This window comes from Triturus cristatus, chromosome 3_2 (genome assembly GCF_964204655.1).
Source record: "Triturus cristatus chromosome 3_2, aTriCri1.1, whole genome shotgun sequence".
In the NCBI taxonomy this organism is placed as follows: Eukaryota; Metazoa; Chordata; class Amphibia; order Caudata; family Salamandridae; genus Triturus; species Triturus cristatus.
Window position 1 is genome coordinate 335,682,741 of NC_140584.1, and position 26,207 is coordinate 335,708,947.

The 26,207-nt window shown below is 45.1% G+C and overlaps 1 protein-coding gene across 1 annotated transcript in view; it reads left to right on the plus strand.

The window, feature by feature from the left end:
- LOC146857316 (RH-like protein IC) overlaps positions 1 to 26,207 on the plus strand; it is a 382,142-nt gene that overhangs the window by 168,143 nt on the left and 187,792 nt on the right. The window lies entirely within an intron of this gene.

Genomic DNA, 26,207 nt, shown 5'->3' on the forward strand with positions numbered 1-26,207 from the left:
CCGACTCCGTGGTTTGAAAGTTTCACCGCGTTTCTCAGGAGATGCTTGTAATCAGCTTTCAAGATAGGAGACCTTTCTTTCACATTCCTGAAGTCGATAGCTTCCTTTTCATTTGCCTATATATCCTATCTCTCTTCTACCCCTTTACCTCTACCCCACTCTCTCACAGATACTCTCTCACAGACTCTCTCTCACAGACACTCTCTCACAGACTCTCACAGACATTCTCTCACAGACACTCTCTCAGACTCTCACACTCTCTCACAGAAACTCTCTCACAGACTCTCACAGACACTCACAGACACTCTCTCACAGACTCTCACAGACACTCTCTCACACACTCTCACAGACTCTCTCTCACAGACACTCTCTCACATACACTCTCTCACAAACTCTCTCACAGAGTCTCTCACAGATGCTCACAGACACTTTCTCACAGATTCTCACAGACACTCTCTCACAAACTCTCACAGACACTCTCTCACAGACTCTCACAGACACTCTCTCACAGACACTCTCACAGACACTCTCTCACAGACTCTCTCTCACAAACTCTCACAGACTCTCTCTCACAACACTCCCACAGACACTCTCACAGACAGACTCTCACAGACACTCTCTCACAGACTCTCTCTCACAGACACTCTCTCACAGACTCTCTCACAGACCCTCACAGACTCTCTCACAGACACTCTCTCACAGACTCTCACAGGCACTCTCTCACAGACTGTCACAGACACTCTCTCACAGACACTCTCACAGACTCTCTCTCACAGACTCTCTCTCACAGACTCTCTCTCACAGACACTCTTTCACAGACACTCTCATAGACAGACTCACAGACACTCTCTCACAGACTCTCACAGACACTCTCTCACAGACACTCTCTCACAGACTCTCACAGACACTCTCTCACAGACTCTCACAGACACTCTCTCATAGACTCTCACTGACACTCTCTCACAGACTCTCACAGACACTCTCTCACAGACACTCTCTCACAGACTCACAGACATTCTCTCACAGACTCTCACAGACACTCTCTCACAGACTCTCACAGACACTCTCACAGAGACTCTCACAGACACTCTCTCACAGACAGTCTCACAGACACTCTCTCACAGACTTTCTCTCAAAGACTCTCTCTCACAGACTCTCACAGACACTCTCTCACAGACACTCTCACACAGACTCTCTCACATACACTCTCTCACAGACACTCTCTCACAGACTCTCACAGACACTCTCTCACAGACACTCTGTCACAGACACTCTCTCACACACTCTCACAGACTCCCACTCACAGACTCTCTCTCACAGACACTCCCTCACAGACATTCTCTCACAGACAATCTCTCACAGACACTCTCTCACAGACACTCTCTCACACTCTCTAACAGACTCTCTCACACTCTTTCACAGACTCTCTCACAGACACTCTCTCACAGACACTCTCTCACAGAATCTCACACTCTCTCACAGATACTCTCTCACAGACACTCTCACATACTCTCTCATAGACACTCTCTCACAGTCTCTCACAGACACTCTCTCAGACTCACAGACACTCTCTCACAGACTCTCACAGACACTATCACAGACACTCTATCCCAGACCCTCTCTCACAGACTCTTACAGACTCTCACAGACACTCTCTTACAGACTCTTATAGACACTCTCTCACAGACTCTCAGACACTCTCTCACAGACACTCACCCACAGACTCTCACAGACACTCTCTCACAGACACTTTATCAAAGACACTCTCTCACAGACACTCCCTCACAGACTCTCACAGACACTCTCTCACAGATACTCTCTCACACTCTCTCGCAGACACTCTCTGACAGACAGTCTCTGACAGACACTCTCTCACAGACACTCTCACAGACACTCGCTCACATACACTCTCTCACAGACACTCTATCACAGACTCTCTCTCACAGACACTCTCTCACAGACTCTCACAAACACTCTCTCACAGACACTCTCTCACAGACACTCTCTCACAGACAGTCTCACAGACACTCTCTCACAGACTCTCTCTCACAGACTCTCTCTCACAGACTCTCACAGACACTCTCTCACAGACATTCTCACAGACAGACTCTCACAGACACTCTCTCACAGACTCCCACAGACACTCTCTCACAGACACTCTCTCACAGACTCTCTCACAGACTCTCACAGACACTCTCACAGACTCTCTCACATACACTCTCACACAGACTCTCACAGACACTCCCTCACAGACTCTCACCGACACTTTCTCATAGACACTCTCTCACAGACACTCTCTCATAGACACTCTCTCACAGACACTCTCTCACAGACTCTCACAGACACTCTCTCACAGACACTCTCTTACAGACACTCTCTCACACACTCTCACAGACTCTCACTCACAGACTCTCTCTCACAGACACGGTCTCACAGACACTCTCTCACAGACACTCTCTCACAGACACTCACTCACAGACACTCTCTCACAGACACTATCTCACAGACACTTTCTCACAGACTCTCACACTCTCTCACAGACTCTCACAGACACTCTCTCATAGACTCTCACAGACACTCTCTCACAGACACTCTCTCACAGACTCACAGACATTCTCTCACAGACTCTCACAGACACTCACAGACACTCTCTCACAGACAGTCTCACAGACACTCTCTCACAGACTCTCTCACAGACTCTCTCTCACAGACCCTCACAGACACTTTCCCACAGACACTCTCACAGACACTCTCACACAGACTCTCTCACATATACTCTCTCACAGACACTCTCTCACAGACACTCTCTCACAGACTCTCACAGACACTCTCTCACAGACACTCTGTCACAGACACTCTCTCACACACTCTCACAGACTCCCACTCACAGACTCTCTCTCACAGACACTCTCTCACAGACACTCTCCCACAGACACTCACTCACAGACATTCTCTCACAGACAATCACAGACAATCTCTCACAGACACTCTCTCACACTCTCTAACAGACTCTCTCACACTCTTTCACAGACTCTCTCACAGACACTCTCTCACAGACACTCTCAGAGAATCTCACACTCTCTCACAGATACTCTCTCACAGACACTCTCTCACAGAGTCTCTCACAGACACACTTTCGCAGTCTCTCACAGACACTCTCTCAGACTCACAGACACTCTCTCACAGACTCTCACAGACACTATCACAGACACTCTCTCACAGTCTCTCACAGACACTCTCTCAGACTCACAGACACTCTCTCACAGACTCTCACAGACACTATCACAGACACTCTATCCCAGACACTCTCTCACAGACACTTACAGACTCTCACCAACACTCTCTCACAGACTCTTACAGACACTCTCTCACATACTCTCAGACACTCTCTCACAGACACTCACCCACAGACTCTCACAGACACTCTCTCACAGACACTCTATCACAGACACTCTCTCACAGACACTCTCTCACAGACTCTCATAGACACTCTCTCACAGACACTCTCTCACACTCTCTCGCAGACACTCTCTGACAGACAGTCTCTGACAGACACTCTCTCACAGACACTCTCACAGACTCTCGCCCACATACACTCTCTCACAGACACTCTATCACAGACTCTCTCTCACAGACACTCTCTCACAGACTCTCAAAGACACTCTCTCACAGACAGTCTCACAGACACTCTCTCACAGACTCTCTCACAGACTCTCTCTCACAGACCCTCACAGACACTTTCCCACAGACACTCTCACAGACACTCTCACACAGACTCTCTCACATATACTCTCTCACAGACACTCTCTCACAGACACTCTCTCACAGACTCTCACAGACACTCTCTCACAGACACTCTGTCACAGACACTCTCTCACACACTCTCACAGACTCCCACTCACAGACTCTCTCTCACAGACACTCTCTCACATACACTCTCCCACAGACACTCACTCACAGACATTCTCTCACAGACAATCACAGACAATCTCTCACAGACACTCTCTCACACTCTCTAACAGACTCTCTCACACTCTTTCACAGACTCTCTCACAGACACTCTCTCACAGACACTCTCAGAGAATCTCACACTCTCTCACAGATACTCTCTCACAGACACTCTCTCACAGAGTCTCTCACAGACACTCTCTCGCAGTCTCTCACAGACACTCTCTCAGACTCACAGACACTCTCTCACAGACTCTCACAGACACTATCACAGACACTCTCTCACAGTCTCTCACAGACACTCTCTCAGACTCACAGACACTCTCTCACAGACTCTCACAGACACTATCACAGACACTCTATCCCAGACACTCTCTCACAGACACTTACAGACTCTCACCAACACTCTCTCACAGACTCTTACAGACACTCTCTCACATACTCTCAGACACTCTCTCACAGACACTCACCCACAGACTCTCACAGACACTCTCTCACAGACACTCTATCACAGACACTCTCTCACAGACACTCTCTCACAGACTCTCATAGACACTCTCTCACAGACACTCTCTCACACTCTCTCGCAGACACTCTCTGACAGACAGTCTCTGACAGACACTCTCTCACAGACACTCTCACAGACTCTCGCCCACATACACTCTCTCACAGACACTCTATCACAGACTCTCTCTCACAGACACTCTCTCACAGACTCTCAAAGACACTCTCTCACAGACACTCTCTCACAGACACTCTCTCACAGACAGTCTCACAGACACTCTCTCACAGACTCTCTCCCACAGACTCTCTCTCACAGACTCTCATGAACACTCTCTCACAGACACTCTCACAGACAGATTCTCACAGACACTCTCTCACAGACTCTCACAGACACTCTCTCACAGACACTCTCTCACAGACTCTCTCACAGACTCACAGACACTCTCACATACTCTCTCACAGACTCTCTCACATACACTCTCACACAGACTCTCACAGACACTCCCTCACAGACTCTCACAGACACTTTCTCATAGACATTCTCTCACAGACACTCTCTCATAGACACTCTCTCACAGACACTTTCTCACAGACTCTCACAGACACTCTCTCACAGACACTCTCTCACACACTCTCACAGACTTTCACTCACAGACTCTCTCTCACAGACACGCTCTCACAGACACTCTCTCACAGACACTCTCTCACAGACACTCACTCACAGACACTCTCTCACAGACACTCACAGACTCTCTCTCACAGACACTCTCTCACAGACTCTCACACTCTCTCACAGACTCTCTCACAGACACTCTCTCACAGACTCACAGACACTCTCTCAGACTCACAGACACTCTCTCACAGACTCTCACAGACACTCTCTCACTCCCTCTCACAGACTCCCTCTCACTCCCTCTCACAGACTCCCTCTCACAGATTCCCTCTCTCAGACTCCCTCACAGACTCCCTCTCAGACTCCCTCTCACAAACTCCCTCTCACAGACTCCCTCTCCCATTCTCTCTCACTGACTGACTCACTCTCACTGACTGACTCACTCTCTTTCACTGACTCACTCTCTCTCACTGACTGACTCACTCTCTCTCACTGACTGACTCTCTCTCACTGACTGACTCTCTCTCACTGACTCTCTCTCACTGACTCTCTCTCATTGACACAGCGCCACCACAGCATCACTCAGCAACACCACAGCATCACTCAGCAACACCACAGCATCACTCACGGCCAACACAGCATCTCTCACGGCCAACAAAGCATCACTCAATACCAACACAACATCACTCAGCACCACCACAGCATCACTCAGGGCTACAACAATATCACTCAGCGCCACTACAGCATCACTCAGCACCACCACAGCATCACTCAGCACCACCACAACATCACTCAACACCACATCAGTATCACTCAGCATCGCCTTTGCAATAGTACACCACCACATTATCATCACTCAGCAAGAACTAAGTATCATTCAGCATCACCTCAACATCGTCTCAGCACCAGTCACCACCACCACCACCACTACCACCTCAACATCACTCAACACCACCTCAGCCTGCCGTCGAAATCTGCCATCTGTTGATTCTCCCCTAGCGTCTGGCCGCTGCTAGTGTTATAATACAGGTACTAGTTCACAACCATCAACCTCCAATTGTTTATGCCACCTCAAAAAAACTTTAACAAGCAATGCAAGAACAAAAGAAAAATGAGGAAATGTTTTATTGTACAAACATTTTTTAATATGGTCGTTCTGTTGGACATAATGCCTTCTTGGTCATATATAAGGTAACAAAAATGCTTCTGGCACTTTTTTATTACAAATTTCCAGCATGCTGCACAGCAGCTACACTTCTCTACAGCACAGCTTAAACACATTGGCAAAGTCAATAGCTCTGCCTAAACACTTATAAGGCCCCAAAGGCGTGACCTATTGGCTATGACAATGCTTGTTCTAGTACTTTAACAGGGAAAGGTAGGCGAGATATCGGTCTATAGGTAGTTATAGCTAGGACCTAGTTTCCAGAGACAAAGCCATTTTGATTTTGATATATATAACAGAGTGACGGTAGCCGCTTTATAGTTATAGTTAGGGTTCCCAGAGATAGAAGTTCCTCTGATTTTTGCTCACCAGTAACTTTGGGCCAGGTAGTCAAATCTTCACGAAGCCTTGCAGACCTATTCCTTTGTCTACATTGGCAGATGATGCAAAGTTTCACAGAAAATTGCCAAGGGGTGCAAAGAAAAAAGGGTGGGAGTCCCAAAATGTGTTTTTGGCACCAATACATTTCCATAGATATTATACTTGCGCATAGCGTAAAACGGCTGAATGGATTTGAATGAAATTTGGCAGGAGCATAGATAATGGTGTGTAGATGATCCTTTTGGGCGGTACAGGTAAGTAGGGTAAGTATTTTCAAACGTATAAGACATTTTAACTTAATGATACGTGTTGTTGCGGTAATTTTGTGAAATTTTGTTTCGCGTGATACGAAAGTACTATGGTACAAAGCAATGACCAGGCATTATGTGATTGGCTAATGACTGCCTTTAGAAAAGTTTTTTTTTAAATCTTTTTTTTGTAGTTTGGAGCAGAGAAGGTAATTACCTTAGGCTGGCACAGTTAACAAGAGAGTCCTCGTATGCAAAGCAGTACATTGGTTATGGCAATGTGGACACAACTTCCCTCGCAGTTTAAGGACAGAAGTAGGCATCTCTCCCCCACCTAGTTGTGGCTCCACTCCCTCACCCCTCCCAGCCCAATTCTGCATTAGTTTAGGTTATCTACTGTATGCTCTGAGGCCGTTCCTGAGTGTGTGGTCTACATGTCTCTCCTTCCTTCTCCACCTGTGTCAGTTCTTGCAACATCAGCCCATACCTGACAATTGCCCTCCACCTCATCATCTGTTCTCACCTCCTGCATGCGTCTCTCCCCTGCCAGATACATTCCTCCTTATCTCTCATCCATTGCCTCAATGAAGGGCCCACTGGGGACAACCATTCATTTGCCACTCTCCTCTTTGCAATCGCCAACCCCAGCAGTGTCATCTCGTATTGCATTCTACTGTTTTTGGGGCAGGTAAAAAGGTTCACGATGCAGTGTCTCAGGTTGAGGTCCAATGCCAGATGTGTGGCCCTCTGAAGATTTTGCACCACCACACTCAGAATAATTGCAAGTGCGAGCAATGCCATATCATATGTGTAAAATCCGCTGCCCTGGTAGCATACCTATGGCATACATCTGATACTGTTGGGATATATGTACTTCAATCTCGCTGGGGAGAGGTACGCCCAGTGGAGGATATAGAAGGGTGCTAGTTTGAAGTGGATGGGAGAGTCCTCCCTCAAACTAAACGGCTCAAAGACGGAACTACTGCTGCTGGGGAGTAAATCTACCCTCCTTCCCCCACTCAGCTGGCCTGGTTGTATGGGTGAACCTCCTGCCCCCAAGGAAGCTATTAAGAGCCTTGGAGTCTGGTTAGAACCGGACCTGTCACTCCGTACCCACGCCAAGAAAACAGCAGGAGTGTGTTATGCCTTACTTAGGTCGGCTCGGAAAATCTTCCCTCTTCTTCCGTTAACATCAAGGAAGTTGCTGATTCAGGGTCTCATAACATCTCGACTTGACTATAGCAATGCTATTTTCTTGGGCGCCCCTGAATCTACCTTTAAGATCCTGCAACAGGTCCAAAACGCGGCGGCAAGGCTGCTCATGGACATCCCGAGGATGCAATCTGCGAAGCCGGCACTTAAGGCATTGCATTGGCTCCCTGTGCGGGAGAGAGTGACTTTTAAGGCACTTTGCTTGGCTCATAAAATCCTTTTAGGGAAAGGCCCCCTCATCCTAAAGAATCTTGTCACGGCTTACAAAGCAAGCAGAACGCTGCGCTCAGAGAGGCAACACCTCCTATTTGTCCCTAGAGTAAAAAAGGCCCGCACTGGGGGAAGAAGATTCTCCTTTAATACAGCAAAGCTCTGGAACTCGCTCCCGCTTAAACTACGCGCTGAGACCTGTACATTGCGCTTCCGCAAAGGTCTTAAAACCTTTTTATTCCCTGGATAACGTGTCATTGCTGTTCTCCATCTTGGATTGGATGTTTGTCGGGAAGCGCCGGGATGCCCAAGGGTAGCTGCGCGCTATATAAGATTTTAAATAATAAATTTTAAATAATAAGTGAGCATTACTGGACGCGCTCCAAACTATTGTGCAAACTTTCTCCCAATCCTTGTCCGACCTGAGCTCCCAACTGTGCTGCGCTGGGAGCTCAGGTCATCTTTTGTCGTGCTTGAGGGCTGTGTATTGGTGGGATACCAGATGTCTGGTCGAAACCATATCTACAATTACGTCCAGTGCATGAGATGTGGCCAGTGTATTTGGTAAATTCATCCAGATTTCCCTGGTTGTCCTCGTTAATTTGGCAAATTGTAAGAACTACCCTTGTCCTATAGCAAAGCAGTCTTGAGCCTCCTGAAATATGATGCATCAGTTGCCTGGGTACAACTTGTCTAGCATGTGACACCCACCTCCTCTCCATAGTGCCATAATCATGTGTTTATTCGTGAAAGGTTGCAGCTAACATACTGGTAGCTGCCACAAGAAAGGAGGTCTGCACATCACAACCTTAACCGTTCTCTTTCACGCTCTCACCACCAGTCGGACTACTTTAGAGCTCCGCCTATCGAGTTGTGGGCCCGCCATTAGGCATTTCGCAGTTGTTCTGTTTCCAGGGCGCCCATCAGCAGGCTCTTCTCTGTTATTGCCTCTGCACCCCAGCTGGCTGCATGCTGCTGTTGTGCTGGCAGATAATAAAGTTCCAGCTCTAGAAGTCCTCCCACATCCAGGTCTCTCTTCAGGGTGTGTAGTCAATCTCTGCATTTTTGCCTGCCCAGACGAGACTGACCAGCAAGCGATCTAGCTGTTTAAAGGTACTCTGTGGTAGCTCACTTTGTGCATTGTGGAGTTTATACAGGCACAGAACAATACCTCAATTTTCGTGATTGCTGTTTTTCCCCCTACTGACAGTGAGAACTTATTCCAAAAAACCACTCAGTTCTGCGGGCCAGAGATCACTCTCCACATGTTATACACATATTGTTTTTCCATCATGTTTGCTACTTGTATTCCTAAAATCAAAACGTATCTGTTTCCCACCTCAGTCCAGTAGTTAGGAGTGTTTTGAGCATCTTACCAGCTAAGCCGACTAGGTTAAATGCCAATGACTTGTCTGTATTCACCTTCAAGCCAGAGACCTTTTTGAATCTCTCCAACTCTTGGAGCATTCTTGAGACCTTCACCTCTGGCGCAGATACAGTAGCGCACCATCCGCATACAGAGAGATTGTATGCACCCATCCGGACGTCCCACTCCCTCAGTGCAACACGTAAATGCTCCACTAAAGACTCCATTGCCAACGCAAAGAGGAGTGGGAAAGGGGGCAGCCACGAGTAGTTGCTCTCTCAGTGTCCCACTTTTCAGAGATATAGCTAGCTGAGCGAACTCATGCCACAGGCCTCGAATAGAGCAGCTGAACCCATCTCAATAACTTTGGTCCAAACCCCATCTTGGTGAGTACTGCTCGCAAATATTACCAAGTCAACGTATCAAATGCATTTTCTATATCTAAGGCTATCAGAGCCACATCCATCCCAGAACTGAGTGCATGACATGCGTAAGTCTTCAGATGTTCATGAAAGTGCTTCTGAGATGGATAAACACATTTTGATCCTTGTGTATCAAGGAACCAGTCACTTCCTTCAATCTATTCGCCAAGAGCTTAGCTAGCACCTTCACGTCTGTGTTCATCATACATTGTGGCCAATATGATCCCATCTGTGTAGGATCCTGATCCGGCTTTGGAATCATCACAATAGTCCCTTTCCTCATGGACTGTGGGAGTTCCCCACTAAACGTAGCCTCTTGAAAGACCTCCAGGAGTTTGTCTGCCAGTATCCCCATATATGTTTGATAAAATTCCGATGGTAAACCATCAAAGCCCGGCATTTCATACTGTGGCATATCTTTCATTGCCGCAACCAATTCCTCCCTATCATATCTTTTTCTAGCTATGCATACTGTGCCTCTGACACCTTTGGAAGTTGCAATTTGTGTAAAAAAACCATGCAGCATCTCAGATCTGGCCGTCTCTTATCTGTGATATAGGTTTGCTAAGTATCTCCATGGTGTGTCATTTATCTCAAATTACGTTACCCATTGCTCTCCGTCCTCATCCCTCAATATCATGATCTTTGCCGATAGGCATTCACAACAGCCAGGCCAATAGCTTGCCTCCCTCCCTATGAAGTCTTTGCCTATTGGTTAGTGAATCTATCTGATCTGTCCCAGACCTCTCCCACTTAGATTGGTCTGTTAGGACACCTCTCTGCAGTCTCGCTAACTTCTCCTGCTCGTATAGATCCGTGCGCAACAGCTATACCATATGTTTTGGTCATGCATTCTTCCCTAACCAGCTTGTGGTCATAGTCCCCCAATTTGTTTTCAAAGTAGTGTTCCAGTTAGCTCTTCTGTGCGAAACACAGGGTCTTTCATGTGGGAATAAAAGGCATCCCTCTAGACAGGGCATACTCTATTTGGACCGGTGAGTGGTCCGATAAATAACAACCCAGATGTTCCACCCTCCTCACACATCCACTCACCAAGAAGGAGATCAGAAATGTATCTACTCTGTTGTGCATGCTGTGCATGTTTTGAGTGAAGGACTGGAATGTGTATTCTTGACAGCCGTGGCCCATCTACATCCCGTCACCTTTTGGCCACTATAAAGAATGTCTGTCAGGCTGAGCAAAGGTCAGCCTGACAGACAATCTTTATTTTCAGGTCAGGCAGCCAAGAGCTAGAAATACGCTAAATGCGCAGGCTCCTGTCTGCCTCAGCTGAACTCTGCCAGGCTGAATATGTCACAGCTCCTATGGGCTTTACATCTTCAGAATGGCAAAGCAACTTGAGGTCCTCCCCCTCGTGACAAGGGGGAGCGTCACTGATTGTCTCTGAACTGAGCACTTCAGTTCTAAGTCCTAAAGTGCCCTGGGCTGAGTGTCAATCCCTGACACATCGTCACAGAGTGGGGGGGGGGGGGGGTCGGCAGTCTCACTGAGCCCATCCCACTCTGTGACAAGTGAGGCACTGCTGCCTTCCCCCATTGGCTGATCTAAGGTCAGCCAATGAGGGAAGGTAGCAGTACTAACCCTCCTGGGACCTCCGAGGCTTGGAACTGCTGCCTGAGGAAGGCTGAAGTCCCAACCCTTGTGGGATCTCCGAGGCAGAGCTGCCCAGGTAAGTATGATTTTATTTTTAATGATTAGTGCGTGCATGAGAATAGATGTGTGAATGCATGAGTGTGAGTGAGTGTTCATTTGTGTGTTTGTGCCCCTCCCCCTCCCTTCTAATAGCACAGGCCACCAATGATTCTTGACTGATTGAGTGGTGCGCTCTCCACACATGCACATAATATAATTGTGTTATTACTTCTGCCTGCACACCTGACATTCCCAACTTGGTGCTGGGTCTCTGCTGCGACCGATCTAATGGACCATCTAGTATACAATTAAAGTCGCCTGCTCAGGTGAGTGGTGTAGCTGCGTGCGAACCAGGATCTCCATATCATTTCAGTAAAGTATTTTATTGTCACAATTAGGTGCATACAAGTTTAACAGATTCACTTCCCTACAGTCTAATTGGCCGGAGATCAGCGAATAGCGAACCTCCACATAAGCATGTGTTTCTTGGAAGTGGAAAAGAATCCCCGGCACCACCCAAATCGCCACCCTACGAGCATACTCAGAGAAGCGATACATAGAGCTGACCCCTCCACTTCCTTTTGAGCTTCTCTGCCTCCGCATCCCTCTGATGCACCTTTTGCAAAAAATTTGTGTGCCCTTTTTTAGGTCACGCATATGCAGCGCGCATGCGCTGCCCAGGAGGGACTTTAGCCATTGCTCTGCTCATTGTCAAGCACACACTCGTGCTTGTGGCGGCATCCACCTTGCGGGAGCACGTAGCGGTGCGCCACAAGCATGAGTGCAGTGCTTGAAAATGAGCAGACTGCTCTCCCAAGCGCGGGTGAGCCACTCGCGGGCTCACCTCCTCCTCCCCCTCTCTCTCACAAGCGAGGTTTCGAATTAGCGTGGTCGCTTTCACCACGCTAATTCGAAACAGATGTTAATTAGCGTGTTCACCGTGCTCGGGGTGCCGGGAGCGGCGTGTGACCAGCGCTTGTTTCTATAGGAACTTGTTACTTCTGCATTATTGGCAATTTTTTCTTTTTTAACACCGAGAGCGCCCTGTGGCTCGCTTTATGGACTGTGCGAGGGTAACAGCTAGAGGTCTAGCTTGAACTGGTTTGGTGATGTGGCTGAGACATGTTGGTAGCTAAGGTATGTACGTCTCCAAGAGAAGGCATGGAGATCTTGTTTTGTTTGCTCCACTGTGCCGTGCAAATATATAGATGATACCATTCACTTGATTTACATTTCCTTTCGAATGGATCATTTAAGTATAACTAGAAATGATGTTCCGAGCCACAGCTGTAAAGCACGCAGTACGTAATTTCAGCATTTCATATTTTGCTTCTTGTGATAACAAAAATGTTTTATTCAGTTACAGCATGTCATTAAATACCTTTTAGGAGAGGTCTATTGTGCTGTCACATGACACCACTCGAAGAGTTCAAAAGTGTTGCCACTAATGTGATCACAGTGCAATGTGGTACGCGTAATCTTCACAATTGTATTTTTAGGTCGAGTTTAGAGCTCGACTTTTAGTAAGGGGGATTTCAAAGTGCTACACTGGCCTAAAGCTTGCATGCATGTGCGCGTGAACGCGTGCAGCCACCATCTGCCTTTCTTATCTCATTGTTTTACAGTTAGGAGCCGTCATGGCTCATTAAGTGCTTTCGCACACAACTCCCTCCGCCTCTCTCTCCCGCTGCCCATATATGCATTCCGCACGGCCAATGCTTGTTTAACTTGAAGGAATGTCGCGTGACATCATGAGTCATCCTGTTTATAAATTACCTTTACTCACAAGCTTTGCCCGTTTTAGAGTTAGGACGGAAGCATGAGGAGAGAGACTGGAAATATTTACATGAAGCAAAGTTGGGAAATGTTACCAACATGTACCAAAAAGGCTGCACCCTTAAAACAGAAATGTGAACCGCTCATGTATAAATAACTAAACTTCACGGACTGGCCGTATGTTCACAAATATCCGTTATTCACACATATTTTGTATTTTTTTAAATGTGTTACCACTTACCTGATGGAGAACAACTGTGAGTGCATTTCTAGATAGCAGTCATTTAATTGCTCTCAAAGTATGATGGACTGAGTAGTTACTCATCTTTTACAACCTTATTGTGAGTGCCCCCCTATGTCGTATAATGAGGACTCCTTTCCAGTGTAATGTAATTTTATTGACTTCGAAATAAATAAATGCATCAAAAGACATATCTGCGTGCATTTTACCACGCGAATTTACTGCGACGTTACTTTAATAATATTTATCACAATTCGTCATGCTGCAAACTAAACACAGACGTGTTAATGAGAACGCAAAGGACTAAATTATTCCATAGTCAACCCGGTAAATCTGAGCACATTATATAGGATCTGCAAACACCAAAGGTCACTGGTGCACTGGGTCATGACAACAGATCCAGCATCGCCTATTGGATGTGGAGTAGTGCTGCGATTTAGACAAAGGTTTCTCCATGAGCAAAATATAAAGTATGCGATGTGCATGAGCAAACTGAGATGCTTTTGTGTATGACTGTGGTTGACCAGCACCACGTCTATTTTTTATTCATAGAATGCATGTCCTACAGCCTAGACTGTTTTTATGAGGTTCTTTCCTCAATATCTTTAACCTGTTGGAGAGAAACCTTTTGGAGATCTTCTTACAAACCCTGATACAGGAGCCACAAGCGCAGGTATGAAAAAGATTGCTGAAATTAATTCTGAGATGGTATAACCGCAAATACAGCAGTTATTAATTTAAACAGTATTAAATGTTTGGAGCCCTCATAAAAATAGAGCACTGGTTTAAAGGCAAGCATATTATTGCAGTTTGCTTTTGAACGAACTGGAGCGCCAGTGGGGCTGTCAGCCTCAACATTGCAAATACTGAACCTATGCCATCTTGGCCTCTGTCGCTTCACTGTGAGACATCTGGTTTTGACTATTTCGCCTGCATCACATGTTTCCGTTTATGCTTCACAGCAAACAGGAGTTGTGTGCCCCATTGACTCCAACGGTGTACTGTAACTCCCACTACAACATGAAAAAAACAAGCATTGGCATAGCCAATAGGTCTCGCCTTTGGGACCTTATAAGTGTTTAGCCATACAACAGTTGATGTTGTGGCACCAAGGATATTGTGCGGCATAACTAAATACTTATAAGGTCCCAAAAGCAAGACCTATTGGCTATGCCAATGCTTGTTGCCTTTGTTGCGTGGAATGTAAATAAGGAATCTACTGACATGTTTTGCATTATTTTCTGATCACCATAGGCACTCAAAGTTAATTTTTCTAATTATGTTGCTATGCTCCTTCAGGATCCAATTCGGATGTGCGTGTGAAAGCCACCACTTAAAGACATTGGCTCAATTCTTAAAGCTTTTTATTTCAGTAGGTACGCCCTACTTCAGGGTTAAGTAGAGCGGGTCTTATGACTTTAAATGGGTCCTTATATTCATGTCCTTAACTTTACAGGCAAAACCACTATCTGATTTTTCAACCATGACTTGAAAAAATCCTAAATTAATCCACGTAAGAAGCAATGCAGTCAGTCCCTGTTTACATGTCACATGTTTTACTGCTTCTTGTTTTCCCTACGTGTGTTTTGCTTTTCTCAGAAGTTGTGTTTTTACAGTTATCTCATGCAACATATAATTTTTGTGTAGTGCATACTGTGAACTGAAAATGCGTTGAAGGTGGGTGCTCACGGCTGATCATGATGGGGAGCTCTGGGGTTGAGACAGGAGGCGGATTATGCCAGTTGGTGGCACTGGTACTTTCCTGGCTCAGTGAACTGCACAGCTGACTATTTCAAATAAAGACACTTCAAACATGGCTCAGCCATATTCATCGTGGATGAAATTCATCCTGCGAATGTACGTTTAGTGGATGATTGATGTAGGCTTTATATTTTTTCTTTTCCAGCTGAAACTAAGTTATTTAACCTAGCTGAACTGTACCCTTGGAATAACTGATTCTGTGCATTGGAACGCTTCCGTTTTAAGTTATAGTGGGAGAAGGATACTTGTCAATGATAACTTGTCACCAGCGGGATGGAGTGTTATTTAAAGGTGCGACTGATCAGCAGTAAAGGGCAACAGCATCCAAAACGGAAGCAAACTGTTTACGAGAGGGAGATTCTTTTGATTGTAAAATAACGTGGCAACCTGTTTGTACTTACTAGGTTAAAAACTGAGAACTTGACCACTAATAAAGATTGGCCCGCTTGACTAGCTTATTGAGTTCTTTGACCCGATTTAGTTTCACGCTCTTTCTTTGATCATACTTTAGTAGAATATCCTGCTATCAGTCTTATTTTTTGTATTTGTTTACGGATTGCTGGAAGTGGGTTACTACCCTTGCTGTCAAACTGAACTCCTTTGTGTTCTTACTGGCAAGTTCTTTCATGAATCTTGTTCTGAAACCAAACCTTCATATTATCTCTGGATCTCATTTCACTCGTGTATTTTTATGTTGTGTTTTGCACATTCTATGCTCTAGCTCCTCTGCACTCCTTACTTCGCACCTTTTAAACTTCTTCCATCTTTTGATAAGGTTTTTGGGTGCAGACTAACCCTCCTCTTGTTAGCTCTTCTGCACTGGTTGAAATTTAGTGGTGTATTCTGAAGGGAGATGCCTCCAGAGCGGTTCACCATAATTCCAACTAAGCCATAAGCAATTATTGCTATAGTGGTGAAAAGCAAATGAACTGTTTCTGATCCTAAAAACATGTACCTATGCAATACCCTTGCATTCCTTTTCACAATATTTGGAAATACCGAGGTTATTTTCAAAGACAGCCCATCAGATTCACGAGGGCTCTTAGTACCACCCCAGTCTCTAGCTTGTACTCTCGTCTTTGATTTCAAGCTCTAAAACTTGTTCTTTAATTTGTACTTATCCAATCCTTGATATGGAAACACACAGACCTAAGTATTCGCTATACAAGCCCAGAGTAACATTTTTGCTTCTAAAAGGTGCTGCTGCTATCGCATGATAAATATTGAATTCCTGCTGAGAAGTGCTGGCATTCTTCTTTACAGATTAAGGAAGCGCTGGTACTCCGTGCCTGACAGAATCTGCCAATGAAGGGGCATATTATCAAGAAACAGCGTTAAAATTATCTTCGCTTTAGCGGCAGAAAACTGCCGCTAAAGCGGCGATAATGGGCTTGATAATATGCCCTGGAGAATTCCCATAGAAGCCCATGTTCTGGTGTCAACATGGGATTCTATTGGAATTCTCTGCGGCATATTATCAAGCCCATTATTACCGCTTTAGTGGCAGTTTTCTGCCGCTAAAGCAGCGATCATTTTAACGCCGTGCATGATTATATGCCCCTTAAAGCGCTGCATTGTGTCCTAGATGGCAGCTCTCTGATTTGTTTTCGGTAGGTTTTTTTAAGGGCGAAATCAACACAAAGGTATTGGAGGGATTTACACCAGCACCAGTTACATTACCCTCCCCCTCGCCACAGCTGCTCAGTCGTAATTTTTTACACGAGTACTACTTACATTCTCGACCCCTCGGCAAAACTGCTCTGTTTGACGTGCCCTAAACGCCACACAAAGAGGCTGTACATATCAGAGACTATCTGCCACCTCACTCGGCTCTTGTCCAAAACACCTCAGGTTGGGGCACTTTTCGCTGCTCCGGGGCTATCCCAGTAATGTAGTTTGCGTCTGTTTTTACATCCGGTTTCATGTGTTGTTGCAAATCCTTTTTTTTACATTTTCAACGGCTGTGTGCAAACAAGCATTGGCATAGCCAATAGGTCTCGCCTTTGGGACCTTGTAAGTAAAAAAGAAAAATTGAAGTGTAAGATTTCACATTTAGATTTACTGCATCCTAAATACGAAGTAAATGTAAACGTGAAGTCAAGGTACTGCTTGTTTCTGCAGGTACTCTGCTACAAAATGCGAACTTTGTATAGTACGTTGTGAACTGAATCACCTTCAGACACTTCTAGAGTTATATCAAACAAGCATTAGAACAGGCAGAAAGAAGTTGCCAGCATTGCAAGGACAAAACAAGCATTGGCATAGCCAATAGGTCTCGCCTTTGGGACCTTATAAGTGTTTAGCCATGCAACAATTGATGTGGTTGCACCAAAGATATTGTGCCGCATAACTAAATAATTATAAGGTCCCAAAAGCGGGACCTATTGGCTATGCCAATGCTTGTTATTTCTGTAAGTATGCATGGACCCTGTAGCACTTTGTATAGTCATGTAGGCCACAAACATTGGAGGACACTATTCTCAATTCCCCGGCCATAATGTATGAGTAATTGAAGGCAACAAGTCCTGTGTATTGGGGGGTGAGGGGTCTTCCCAGTCGTAGGGATCCTGACTCTCCTCCTCCTGCCTGTTCTGCCCACTTGCCCACGTGCATTAATGTGTCTTGCCTATCAAACATGTAACAGGAACAAATCCTAACCATCCCAACTCCCTCTCCCTCCTGGGTAAACACTTAGAAAGAAACGTGTGTGACGTTTCCCCATTTCAGCTACTAAAGAGTGTCTCCTTTAAACTCCTTCCTGCCTGTGCAGTATCGCCCTCCCCCTAAACAAACAAGATACCACTGGTGTGGTGTAATCCAACCACTAGCCACAGCCTTCGTCAATATGCAAGAGCAGTCCCAGTTGCTGCAGCACAGACCCAGATGAGCTGGGTTGCAAGCATGAAGCCTGAGTGCTCCCCGGAACCCTGGTGGTATGTGATTCGCGTTACGTGACATAGAAGCCAGAACTATTCAAACAATGAAGTAGTGGGGATACGAGCAGCCACCAGAACCCGCCACCTCATTTCAACAAATATCTCATGTTAACCCTGCATATAGCATTTCAGCAGTCTTAGCTGAGGCTAGCCTTGAGTAATGAGCCCGCCCCTCCTCTCCATACAGTCATAGTTGTAGGCATAGTACCTCATGAGAGGCCTCAGGCAAGATTGGTCAATCAATAGATGGTGAAACTGCTCTCTTCGCAATCACCTCAACCCTCTTCTCAATCAGTGGGAGTCGTATCTCCCGTGTCACTACCCTCCATCCCTTCTCTGCAGTCCGCAGCCACAACATCCAAAACATCCAATGTACCATCTGGTTGCACTGTGATGCGGGATTGGTCCTTGCATGGCGGTATTATCCAGCGTTGCCTGTCCATTGACCCACTGAGTTGACTGCGTTTTCTGCTTTTGCGTGGGCTCAACTAGACCTCTCTAGCAGGTCCAAGGCAGTCCGGCTCACCACAGCCCTCTAGCCAGTCCCACTAAAATAAGTCTTACCTTTATGCGTCACCTTTAGCTTTGCTGGGAAAAGGAGCATCCATTTGATGTTTAAATTGTGCAGTTCTGTTTTACCGATAAGTAGAAACTTGTATTTGCACCTTGGCAGGCCGGACTGGGAACGCAAACCAGCCCTGGCAATTAAGTCGGACCGACCGAGGGGGTGGGGGAGGGGTGCTGGTGTAAAACACTAATACTGATTTTGGTACAGGGGGCAGATATTGCAGCTCTGCTGCAAAAACGGCCACCAGTAACAAAAACAGCCTCCACCGGTCCAAAATCAGCCCCCTCCCTTCCAGTCCACCATGAAAAAACCTGGTGCCCGCTATGGCCAGTCTAGCCCTACACCCTAGGCGTATAGTCTGCAGTCTAATAGTATGACCCTGAAATCGGAGGTCGCCATGTGTTCGGGTCCACTGCAGCACACAATCCCTGTCTTTATAGTTAAGGAGCTTCGCTACAAGCGCACTGGGGGAAAACCCCGGAGACAGACAAGGGACCAATGCCCAGGGGGCTCTCTTATCACAAAGAATGCAGACAACAAGCTAGGACCCATCACATCATTAAGGCATTTCGCCAGGAAGGTTTCTGGTTGAACCCCTTCCTGTTTTTCTGGAAAGCCCAGAAATCAGAGCTTGCATCTTTGCGCTCGACCTTCTGCATCCTCCACATAAGTATCTAGATATTGCATCTTCTCCATCAGAAACCAGACCGCAGTCTGCAGGTCTTCCACTTCCTTAATCAAGCTCTCCACTTTTTCTTCTATTTCTAACGACCATTCTGAAACTTTTCACAGGTCCATCCTCAATAGGTTAACCTTGATCGACATGGAATCCATTTTTTGCTGCAGAGCATATTTCAAGCTCTCAATGTTAGCCTGATGACATCACTGATGACATCATGCAGTGAGTGTGTTAGATTTCTTGTAGTGTACATAGTGGTGGGTAACTACCATATTTCTTTCCTACCTAATTGTGTACGGCCTGTGTCAAGATAATGGGTGTAAATGTATACAAAACGCATGTGCTGCTAATGCATCATCGGTGTTTAGAGGTATTAAAAACATTAGAAATCTTTGTATTAAAGAGCAACTCCCAGTTGATGGCTTGTGTCCAGCATGTTCCACACAATTAGTTTGGTTCAGCTCAAAAAGTTTCCAACAGGGCAAAAATCTGTATAGCAGATACTAAGTATTGTACGCTGCCTTGAATCATCAGAGAGAATTGTCTCAGCATGACAATTTCTACATAACATACTTACCTATATACATGTGCTGATTTTGCTACAGAAGAAGTATTCTCTGCACAGTTTTCACCATAGTTTGAAGGCTGTAGGTAGAATGATCTTTAGCGCTTTCAGATCTTAGTTATTTTAAGCAAATAGAGCCTTTTTGACAAGTGTTGCATAGAGTTTACACTGTTTGTAGTAGATACTTTCTACTACTCTGTAGTGTATTTCCCATGAGTTTCACTGTTTACAAACAGTGTTGTATAGAGTAAACTCTCCCCATAGAGTAAAATCGGTTTACAGTACCCACTTTTCTTCTCATATCAACTTGACTTCTCAATGTAGGTTTGGTGACTTTGAGGGGTTTGACACAGATAAAAGCTGTCTAAAGTAGGGCACCAATTTTGGAACAGATGAGTATCTTGAGGAACTTGGCATTCTCTAAATATTTGTATACATATTGAGCACCTTCTGCAATAAGGGTTTTCCATATGCCTGTAGTTGATATTAATGTGAACTAGTCTACCTGTGAAGTGTATGGTATAGGGCCAATTTTGCACATAACGTGTATTTGTAAAGCGCACGTTCACCCCCAAAGGGGCATCTTGGCACTGAATAACAGATGTTGATTGTTACCCAACTCAATGGTACTCATTTTATCAACCCCAGTAAGGATGAAAGGCTGAGTTGACCTGCCAGGAATTGAACCTGTGACCATGAGGTCGAACACAGGTCCGTGTAGAGGATACATTAGTCGACTAGGCCATCAGACAATGGCATTAATGATGGCCTTTTGAGATGCCATCAGTGATGTCTTAAATTATGTCATAGAACATGTCATGAATGGTGTAATATGTGAGGTCATAAGAATGCATGGTGGGGGCAGTGATTTGCTGTCATTTTATTTAGTTCAAAATGTAAATGTTGTCCCTGACATATTCATCTAACTATAATGTCACTTTAACTTTTGTTTTTTTCAGTGACTGTATATATGTATATTCACTGAAAAAAACAAAGGTTAAAGTAACGTTATAGGTCAAATGTTCAGTAACAACACAATGTTTTAAACTCTAAAAAACACAGAGATTCACCAGTTAAAGTTATACTTAACTTATGCCCTTCAGTCGTGCATGGCGGGGGGTGAGCTACAGGCCAGGCCCTACGGCCAACCCGTGCATGCAGCCAACCCCATTCTATGAACAGCCTTTGGTCTTGCACAGTGGGGTATTAGCTGCAGGGCATGGCCTGCAGCCAGGTCCTGTGACCTACCCCCTCAAAGGCAGCCAACACCATGCTGCGCAGGGCCTTCGGTCATGCACAACAGTGGGTTGGCCACAGGGCCTGGCCTGCGGTCAACCCCCCACAGGCAGCCAACCCAACGCCATGCACGGCCTTCAGCCGTCCACGATGGGGGCTGAGCCTTTGCCATGCAGTGATGCCATTTGAGATGTCATGAGTGATATCACTGACCATGTTATGAGTGATGTAATATGGTAGGTCATAAGCAGTGCATGGCTGGGGTGTAAGATATAGTTAGCTCAGGTAATGATAACTGCTGAATTCTACGGTTTTGTGTGTGTAAAACCTGAGCCTAACTATAATATCCCTGCAACCTTTGTTTTTTTCCAGTGAATTTCTAAGCTTTTTGAAAATTCTATTTCCTAACTATAACGTCCATGTAACCTTTGGGTTTTTTTCCAGTGAATTTCTGTTTTTTTAAATGCTTTTTCCTAACCATAACATCATTATAAACTTTTGTTTGTGAATTTCACAGTTTTTTAAATATAAATTGTACTACAATTTCACCTATAAGTTCAATTTAGTAATATATGTTTTTACAAAATTATAAATACATTTTATTCACACATTTATTTTTATTACACATTTTAAAAGTAAAAATAACAAATCAAGGTAAGGTAAGTCTTTCTATAAATGCAATACACAAAGTCTTTCTTTTTTAAAATTCATTTTATAGATCCGCGGATCTGGTGTGAAGGCACCGCTAAAACTGTCGCCATTCCAGGAATGCACTCAAACCTTAATCTCTCATTGGATGCAGTAAGTCTCCATCCATGCACATTGCAAACAACACCCTAAATCAGTTATTTGAGTTTCACATCTCTCTGCAGACAGGACTGAAAATCACAACTCCATCCTGTTCTTTAGCCTTCTTTCAAAAGTACATAATTTTTAAGTCAGGATGTCTTTTACCGAAGATAGAAGAGAAGGGGAAGGGCAAGAAGTAGAAAAAGAAGCCTTACCACCTCCAGAGAAGTCTTCTGACATTTAGAAATATTCTCCATTCCTTCAGGAGAAAAGAAAGTTGTTCCAAAAATTGGCCAATGCAAAATATGCAGCAAAAAATTGTCAAGAGGTATGGGGAAGAAGTATTCACATGGCACATCCTTTATGTGGAAACATCTGATAAGCATACATACAAGGGTGTATCACAGGATGATGTGTGAGAGAGAGGGTGGATCATCATCTGCAGCAGCTGGACCATCTGTGGCACCTTTACTACCTGACCAGATGGTTACCATCCACGTTGTTTCACCAAAACTGCAAGTCATGGTGGCTCTTGGTGGCAAATGCGATGTGTCAGTTGTACTAAAAATGTAATCTGTTGCCCAGATAATGGATGCTGTCAGCAAGCATAATTGTTAGTTTATTTCACCTCACAGTTCCACCTTCCGTTTCTCTTTAAACACAAGTAGATATCTGAAAGGCAAATATAGAATACATTTAACTTTACATTACATACTATTAGATTACATAGTATAAGCAAGTGAGTAGCTACATAAGTGTTTATGTCACTGTTAGAGGCTATGGAAGTGTCTGAGTAGGGGTGTATAAATGGGCATACAAGTGGCTGTTCAAGTGGAGACTGGGTGTGTGAGTGGTTTAGTAGATATGTGAGTGAGTGTATCAGTGCCTCTGTGAGTGTGCCACTGGATGTGTAAGTAGCTGTGTGGGTGTTTGACTGAGTGTGTTAGTGACTGTATAGGTGTCTAAATGGGTATGTTAATGGCTGTATGGCTTAGTATATGGCTGTGGTAGTAGGTGTGTAACTGTGGGCGCAAGTGGTTCTATTAGTGGTGGATACATAAGTACTGTGTGGGTGTGTGAGTGGATATGTAAGTGCCTCTTTCGCTATCTAACTGGGTGTGTGAGTGGCTGTATGGTTTTGTAAATAGTTATGGGGGGGTGGTATGGCTGGATGTATAACTGGATGTATAGGTGTGTAAGTGTATGTGTAACTGACTGTCAGAGTTCTGGGAACATGAATAGCTGTATAGGTGTGTGAGTGGGTGTGACAGTGCCTTTATTGGTGTGTGACTGACTATGTAAGAGGCTGTATAGGTGAGTAAATGGATTTGTGAATGGCTTTATGGGTGTGTGACTGAGTGCGTAGGTCACTGTCTGGCTATAAGAGTTGTGGGTACATAAGTGCTTTTGTGGGAGTGTAACTAGGTGAGTACGTGCCTGCCTGACTGTGCGAGTGGGTTCAAATTACATACTATTAAATTACATACTATAAGCAACCACCCATATCTAATTTCAAACACAATCATTCATTCTGGCTTAATAAAATAACTGTATTTTCAGTATAGCAGTTCCTCTTCCTCCTTTGCTGCTCGCTATACTTTTAGTTAATGGTCTCATCCAACCTCCCTTCTGTTTTGCCTTTAACTTTAGTGTCTAGAAGCTACACATTTTCTTTCAGCTTATATAAAATAATAGATTTTTAAAGTACAACCTAATTAACATACCTGTGCAATCTCTTTGCTGTTGTCTAACTTTTATTTTAATATCTGTTGTCCACTGCAAATTTCAAATCAGAAATATAGCACTCCTCCTCCACTCTCAGTACAAAAGTACCAATAATGGCTACCCTTCCACTGTGCTCTCACTCATACTCCTGTACTTGGCAAGTCATAGACTGCCTTTCTTCTTTTATTTTTGCTATACTACTTCTAAATGGTCACTATCTTTTAACCCTTTCCATATTTCCTGTAAAGAAGCCCAATTTAGTAGGTTTTTTGCGGATCCACCTTGGGACTCAGCACGCCCCACTCCCACCGTTTGGGCCACGATAGACCTGCAGATCCACACAAAGGACCTTCCAGGCATTAAATAATCTGCTGGTATTGCTTTCCCCACTGAACAATTTGTATACACTAGTCTGCTTTTCATATTCACACTACAGTCTCTTTTGTTCCCCCACACTCTTTTATCCAGTTTCCATAGTAACCATGTTTCCAATAGTCTCTGCCTATCTGTAGGTCATAAGTTCACAAGACTTTCTCTCAACAGCATATTAGCTTCACATTTACTGTAGCAGGTGTGGTTTACTGTTTGCAGTTCCAACCACATCCCAAGCAACATAACCTCTATTTATTTTTCCAAAGCCAGTCACAGAGTTAGTTACTTTTTTTCCACAAAGTCACTTTGTAATTTTAGTTTCCTTCACATCTCCACCATCCAGTCTAATATGTTGTTTTATATTTTTCTTGCCGTCCTCCATTGCCTTTCATCTTCAAAACTGCCTTATTCTGCTGTGGCCTTTTCCTGTGTGCTACTCCTGCTTGTCTCCAAAATGGTCAAAGTCTGGATTGTGTGCCAGAATTTTTTATTTTAGGCCAGAGAGAGAGTGCTAGAAAGAGTGGCATTGACAGGGAACTAGGTTTACCTAATGTAGACATTACTTGGGTTGGCCAGAAAGGATTAAAGTGGAATCAATTACTGCCTTTGGTTTAAAGCATTGCAGATTGCCAACATCCAGATCTCATGATTGTGCACTGTGGTGGCAACGACCTAGGCACAATTACTGTGGTAGGATTGGGAATCCTAATGAAAGATACCTTTGGTAAATTAATGTCACTTTTCCCACATACTGCCTTGGTCTTCTCCAACATTTGCCAAAGACAGAAGTGGCAGCGGTCAACCCAATTTGGCCCGCAGATATAAAAAAATAGGTAACATGTCAATAAATCTCTTTCAACATTTCTTTGAGACCACAACATTGGCTCTATATATCATAAAAACGTATGCTTCGACATGACAGAATATATCAAAAGACTGAGTGTTCCTCAATTTAAAAGACTGCATCCTGTTCTATGTGTAATTATCATCTACACATCATAAGCACAGGGGCAAGATGGCCACCGACAGGCTGTAGCGAGTAGTCACAGCTGAAGCCCTCTCCTCCCTGCTGCAAAAAAGGGTCTGAAATGGGGAAGGTGAAATGCCACATTGCTCTTACCTGGTGAATCGACTGATCGGTCGGGTGATCGAACGCAACTCATGGCGGTGCGGTCGAGACTTGACGGCACTCAAGATGACGCTGACCCCGGAAATTGGCCGTGCAGTCCAGCTCCTGTATCGGTATGACCGCCGGCAACAAGATGCAACCAAGAGTGCACAAGTTCCTAAAGGAGTCGAAAGATGCACAGAATGACTCAGCCGCCTCTGTACCTTTGGCCGTGGTTGGGCGAGGTCCAGTGCAGTCCCGTCGAGCGCCAATGAAAAAAACAGAGGAATCCAGCGGCGATGGAGGCAATGGTGGGAAGCAGAGGAACGGCAAAGAAGGAAGGAGTAAGGCTGGTGAGAGCACCCTTCGGCAGCCTACCCTGACGGAGTCTTTTTTGGCAGCGATACCGGCAGGCTCAGCAAGAACCGGACCGTGTGATCAGGTGGAGCTCGGCATAGGGGAAGCTTCCCACGGTGAGGATACAATGTTGCAGCCTCACTCCATGCCGGCTGGTAGTCAAGGGGAGTCGAGCGAAGAGAAAGAGGATGGGCCGGGTGAGCTGAGTGATCGGCATTTGCCAGGGCAGCAGGAAGTGACAGACTATGCGGTAAGCAGCAAACTGCCAGTAAGTGACATGCGCTTAACTTTGGGAAACAATGGGGTAATAGAAGAAAAGGGTAATGACCAGGCGCTGACTTTCCCAGAAACCCTTATAGAAAAAGCATCTTT